Genomic DNA, 6835 nt, shown 5'->3' with positions numbered 1-6835 from the left:
CGCGGCTAACCCCAACGTGAATACCTAACGCGCATTCTAACCGAATCCCACCCGTCCAATCCAAAATCTACAGTCACAAAGATAAAAGGCTGACCCACTACCAAACGGCTACTACCATGACTTTTTGGAGCCAACAAACACGCGTCCCGCATGGTATCTAACCCTAATGCGACGGTTAGACAAGTAAATTTTCTCCCTTTTCTGCCTCCAAAACAAGAAAAATTTCCCACTACATATAAAGCAAAACAAGAAAATTTTCCCACTGCATATAAAGCAAAATAAGAAACAAAAACAAAGAATACAAACCCAGAATATACAAGTCCGTCATTTTTAATAAAATCTAAAGACAAACAGAAAAAACATGACTTGTAGAGGCCGATTTCCATACCTCACACGAGCATTTCATCTTTAATAGCTCTGTTCACTATGGAAAACTGACACATAATTATGGAAATATACATACCTTTAAAATCTTGTAGATCTTCTTCACTCCGCCAAACCACATACAGGGAACCTTGGTATCCTTACACGACCATGTTGCAAAATGATGCCTAATTTTCACAGATAGAACACAAAATGACATAGCAAATTAAAAAAAAATATTGAATGTCTTAGGGTTTCTAATTACCGCAGCTGCCTAAGCCTCCACCCAAATCGTTGTACTCTTGACACCTCCCAAGGCCACACTCACAACCACCTCTGCGATACAAAAATGATATAAAAAATTACAATCGAAAACAAAGGGTTGACAAAGGAATCATAAAACTATCATTATCTGTTAGGGTTTGAATTTACTGATGCCGCCATAACCCTACACAACAATCTTGAATCGTACCACCCCCCTGTGCGCTACGATACCTCCTCCCTGCACATGAAAAAACCCGCATGTTAACAGGCGATAACAATATACACAGACAACTCGTGTTTTGCATGCAGTCGGCTTTTGTCCTCCTCTTCGAAGCCACAAATATTTTGACAATGCATACCTATAACTACAATTGAAGCGTAGCTCCTTCACTCAGTGATTCAACCAGGGACATTATCATGCCACGATTGACATGAATTTACACCGTGGAATATTTTGTTTTGCCTCCACCATTGCGTTCTGCATGCAACTCTCGGTTAAAAAAAATTAATTGAAAATTGTGCCCATAACACGTGATCGTCGATGTTAGTCGACTCGTGGACGCAATAAAGCAGGTTACCCAAAAAATGTAAGTCATGTGGCCATTCAAAAAAAATAAAATCAAAACTGGCAGTCACCAAAAACGTAAACCGCCTGGCCAACGGTATGTTAACCGCCTCGTCCGATGTAACCATCGCATTACGGTGACAACGACCGGGAAAATGTTAACCGTGAGAAAGCTTTTCCGTCAAATGCAACCGGCAACACCATCCACGTCATCGCCACCGCAAATTCCTCCATGTCATATGTGGGTCCCGGGAACGTCACTCTCATGGACTTGTCGTACTTGAATGGTATGCCTTCAACATCATATAGAGGCATGCCGTTTTGGAGCCAGAATAGCTACAGCCCCCCAATAGTTGTACACATAGGAATACTATTTTTTCACTATGACAATAATACTTACTTAAGCAAATATCTTATTTTATTAAATGAGCATCTTATTTTTTAAATGACATACTTATAGTGGATAGTTATGATATTTTATTTCAAACGAAATACTATTTATTTGGCTCGTTAATGAATGCATATTTGTACTTTTTATATAACATTTACAGGGTCTTATTTGTTCAAGTATAGGTCGATTTTGACCAACATTTGATTATTTTTTTATCTACATATAGACCGGTACAACTACTGGTCCCTCTCCCCTGGATACAAACCAGTCAAATTCATCCCAAAAAAACGCGTCTGACAATTTTCCCGTGCGATACAACTGTCCAGAGCAGAAGCATAAGATTTCTAGGGGTTGTAACTTGTTCTTCCAACTAATTATTGAGTCACAAACAAATTAGCCATGAAAATTATTTCGTTAGCTGTGCATTTTCTTCTATTTTATCTTCAACTTTGCTCCTCTGCACATACCACTGACGATGGTTTCTCTAATGATGAGCAGGTTCTCCTTGCCTTCAAGAGTTCCATCACTTCTGATCCAAACAACGTGTTATCATCCTGGGTTCATGTCATTCACGTCTGCAATTGGACAGGCATTTCATGCAATAAATTGACGAGAGTGTCGAAAATTAATCTGGGGAGTAGGGGTTTAGTAGGTTATATTTCTCCTTTCTTGGGAAATCTTTCTTTTCTAAAGTCTTTAAACCTCTCCGATAACTCCTTCACTGGTGTTATCCCAGAGCTCTGCCAGAAGCTTAGCAATCTGCAAGAACTGCGTCTTTGGGGGAACCGGCTTAGTGGACCGATTCCAACATCTTTGGGAAATTGTTCCAAGCTGCGCCTATTGGGTTTGAGGGAGAATCAGCTTACTGGGCGAATACCAACATCTCTAGGAAATTGTTCCAAACTGGAAATTCTTGACCTAGGTTCCAACAAACTCGGTGGCAGATTGCCTCCTCAATTGGGTAAGTTGAGCTCTCTCCAAAAACTTTTACTGTTTGATAACTTCCTTACCAGTTCGAGGACTTTGCCCTCTCTGACAGTCCTTATAAATTGTTCTTCCCTGCAAACTTTCTACTTGGGTTCTAACTATCTTGCGGAGGATTTGTCCCCTTCCATTGGCAAGCTTAGCAATCTGAAAGATCTGAGTCTGTGGGGGAATCAGCTTAGTGGGTCAATACCAACATCTCTAGGAAATTTTTCCAAACTGGAGCTTCTTGACCTCGGCCTCAACAATCTCACTGGCACAGTGCCTCTCCAATTGGGTAAGTTGAGCTCTCTCCGTCGTCTTTTACTATATCAAAACTTCCTTACTAGCTCTAGGACTTCGTCGTTTCTTGCTAACTCTTATTAATTTCTCTTCTCTGCAAACCTTATACTTGGGTTATAACCATCTCGCTGAGGATTTGTCCCCTTCCATTGGCAAGCTGTCTATTGAACTCTCTGTATTGTCCCTACAACAAAACCTTATAGGAGGGAGCATACCTCAGGAAATTGGCAATCTCACCAACTTGACATATATTAACTTCGCCGGTAACGCATTGACTGGACCCATTCCATCTACACTAGAAAAGCTTAAGATGCTGGAGAGGCTAAATCTGGACCAAAACAAATTGCAGGGACCCATTCCCAGCGAGATCGGTGCCCTTAAGCATCTAGGGCTACTTTCTCTCTCTTTTAACCTACTTACTGGACTAATTCCTCAGAGTATTGGCAATCTTCCCCAGCTAAGGCACCTTCAACTTGATAACAATCAATTTGATGGAAGGATACCCGTCGATCTTGGCAAATGTTGGAGACTGGAATTACTTGACCTATCCCATAATGATCTCACTGGAAACATACCAACAGAAGTTGCAGGCCTAAAAAATTTACAATTTTACTTCAACGTGTCCTGGAATTCACTACAAGGAATCCTGCCACATGAAATCAGTAAAATGGAAATGGTTCAAGGAATAGATGTATCTGGAAATCACTTATCTGGTGTCATTCCAAGTGCTATTGAAAGTTGTAGTAATCTACTGTATCTCAACCTCTCTCATAACATTTTTGATGGTCATATTTTAGGTTCACTTTCCAAGTTGCGAAATCTTGATGCATTGGATCTTTCCAACAACAAACTGTCTGGTAGAATACCAGATTCTCTTCAGAACCTAACGGCACTGAGCTTTCTGAATGTTTCATTGAATTTGTTGGAAGGAGAAATTCCGAAAGCAGGACTGTTTACAAAGCTCACGGCGTCATCATTCAGAGGAAACCCTGGACTCTGTGGGCAATGGATATTTTCATTACCAGCATGTCCAAGTGCAGGATCAACTGGAGGCTTCTGGCAGTTCAATAAATTGTTTAGATACATAAGTTATGTTATCTCCTTTCTAGTCGTATACTGCTTCTATATTTCACTTTTGTACAAATATTTCTTTGGGAAGGGCAATGTGGAACAACCATCAATAGAGTTTCCACATCCTAGAATCTCATACAAGGAGCTCAGTACTGCAACTAATGGATTTGGCAAGGGCAACTTGCTAGGAGTTGGTGGCGTTGGCTCTGTATATAAAGGAGTTTTGGATAATGGAACATTAGTAGCTGTTAAGGCTCTCAATTTGGAGGATGAAGCAGCTCATAAAAGTTTCAACATTGAATGCCAAGTGCTCGGTAAAACCAGACACCGAAATATAATAAAAGTCATAACTTCATGCTCTAATCTTGACTTCAAAGGTTTGGTTTTTGAGTACATGTCTAATGGAAGTCTGGAAAGGCATTTGCATTGTGATGCTGGCAAGTGTAATATTGGGGGTGTCTGTAAAATGGATTTACAGACACGATTACAGATAGCCATGGACGTTGCCTGTGGCTTGGCATATCTTCATCATGATTGTTCAATTCAAGTTGTTCACTGTGATTTGAAGCCCAACAATATACTTCTGGACTTCTATATGACAGCACATATAGCTGATTTTGGAAACGCCCATATACTATCTGAAAGTTCTATGGATTCATTTTCAGCATCAGCGACACTGAAAGGTGCTCTAGGCTACATTGCCCCTGGTAAACACTTGTTTTTCATGACTTACCCTGTTGCTTCAATTTCATTATTACTGTTTTAAATTTTTAATTGGTGGAACAGGAAACTGACATGGTTTTAATCCAGAGTATGGAGTTGGTGCAAGGATTTCCGTGAAGGGAGATGTTTACAGCTATGGAATTCTGCTATTGGAGATGTTAACAAGAAAGAGGCCAACCCACCAGATGTTTGTTGATGGACTCAGCTTGCGCATGTGGGTTACTATGGCTTTCCTTGATAGGATTTCAGAGGTGGTTGATTGTAGCTTGCTGTTGTGCAGTGGAGCTATTACAGATTCTACATGTACTTGTCTTACTCAACTGATTCGAGTAGCCTTGTTGTGCTCAAACGATTCGCCTAAAGACCGACCAAGTATGCCAGAAGTTGTGGAGTTGTTGGAATGTATTGAGGCCATGTTTGAAGGGAGTAGAATTGATTCTAAATACCAATCTGATCTGTACCAAATGGTAAGCAGCGCAAGATGGGCGAGAAATCTAGATAAGGTAGGAAAGGGTCAGAGCACTTCCACATTCCAGTCAACATCCTAAATTATGATGTAAACTGATCACCATAGAATCAGGGAAACTAAATTTCAAGTAATAGTAGTGGTTGAAATTGCCCTGCTATTCTGTGAAAGTGGATACAAATGCCAATTAAAAGTTTGATAACTTTTTTGTCTCTATCTTGGAGAATTCAATCAAGAATTTGTTGTAGTCTGGAAATCTTTATAAGCTATATTTAGGAATGCATTTGATGAGATAGAAAAAGGGCAAATTTTGACAGTTTGTAATTATTCCTATTTTGATCTAAACAGAATAGTAACTGTGTTGTTTGTTGATTATTTGTTGCAGTAAATCTTGCTACAAAATGCGTTATGTCGCTTCATTTGTTTGATCATGAGTTTAAAAGCTTTGCAGTATCTTCTATGCCTAAAAAGATGTCTCTTCCTCATTAACTTCTATTGTTATGGAACTGCTCATGACCTTGAGTAATGATTAGCACGATAGGGTATTTTTGGGAATTTAACTTGCGCCACACAAGCTTGTGAACTAGGAAATTCTCATTTTAATGTTAGTTTACAGCAACAAAAATGAGCAACGTACTTAATAAGATGATCTAGACTTTGGATATAGAAGTATGCTATCATATTCTAGAGACCAATCGTCACCCTATATATAGAGAGTAAAAAATCATTTACAATTTCATTTTATCTTTTTTTTACATAGCACATACCAATTTTAGAAGCATGTCATAAGATTTTTCCAAATTTCACAAAATTATAGAATGTCCAACTATAACATTTATGACATATTAATGTTTGTAATATATAAATATTTTATGATGATCTATAATAGGGTGAAAGCGTAATGTTGTGTCGCACTTTTAGCTAAGTGCGACACAAAAAGAAATCATACTCGATCGAGTCTGTGTGGCACCACATGGCGCCTACGTGGAGGACGGGTGGCGAGGTATACTCGGCCGAGTACTACCCGGCCCTACATATACCCGCCTTCTTGCTTTTAGCCCCCCATTTTCACAGTCCAAAATAGCTGGAGTGAGAGGGGAGCTAAGAAGACTTCCGACCGAGCAAGGTAGGGTCGAAAGGCTTTTTTTCATTTTTAAATTTTTAAATTTTTTTTTTCTAATTGTTTTAATAATTTAAATGTATAGATTTTTAATTTTTTAATTGTTTTAGTAATTTATATGTATAGATTTTTAATTTTTTAATTGTTTTAATAATAATATATGTATATATATTGTTTTAATTACATATAATTAAAAACCTATACAACCAAAAAACATATACAACCAAAAAAATATATACAACCAAAAAAACATATAATTACAAACATTATAAGAGAATATAATTTACAAACAATCTCTCTAATTACATTCAAGCATCCATGTATACCTTCCAAGAGTTTAGGACATCTTTTAGTTTCATGGAGTACCAAAGAATATCATATTTAATAAAGCTAAGTTTGATAAGATCATATTTGAGACACTTGGATAATATCAAGGTTTCGGAAAAACATACACATAATTGGGAAGTAAATTGGACTATAGATCAACCCATCACCTTAAGATTGGTCAACAAAAAGAGAGTGAACCAAATTCTTGAGGACTTGTGAACAAAAAGATGGGAACGAACTTACCATTAATTGAGTTTGCATATGATAACACTAACCATA

The 6835-nt window shown here is 38.2% G+C and overlaps 1 pseudogene; it reads left to right on the top strand.

Moving 5' to 3' along the window:
* Positions 1–1843: 1843 nt before the first annotated feature.
* Positions 1844–5481, top strand: LOC131028223 (putative leucine-rich repeat receptor-like serine/threonine-protein kinase At2g24130; annotated as a pseudogene).
* The last annotated feature ends 1354 nt before the right edge of the window (positions 5482–6835 follow it).

Source organism: Cryptomeria japonica, chromosome 2 (assembly GCF_030272615.1).
Source record: "Cryptomeria japonica chromosome 2, Sugi_1.0, whole genome shotgun sequence".
Lineage (NCBI taxonomy): Eukaryota > Viridiplantae > Streptophyta > Pinopsida > Cupressales > Cupressaceae > Cryptomeria > Cryptomeria japonica.
Note: the sequence above shows the minus strand (reverse complement) of the source record. Positions and strands in the feature narration are given on the sequence as shown.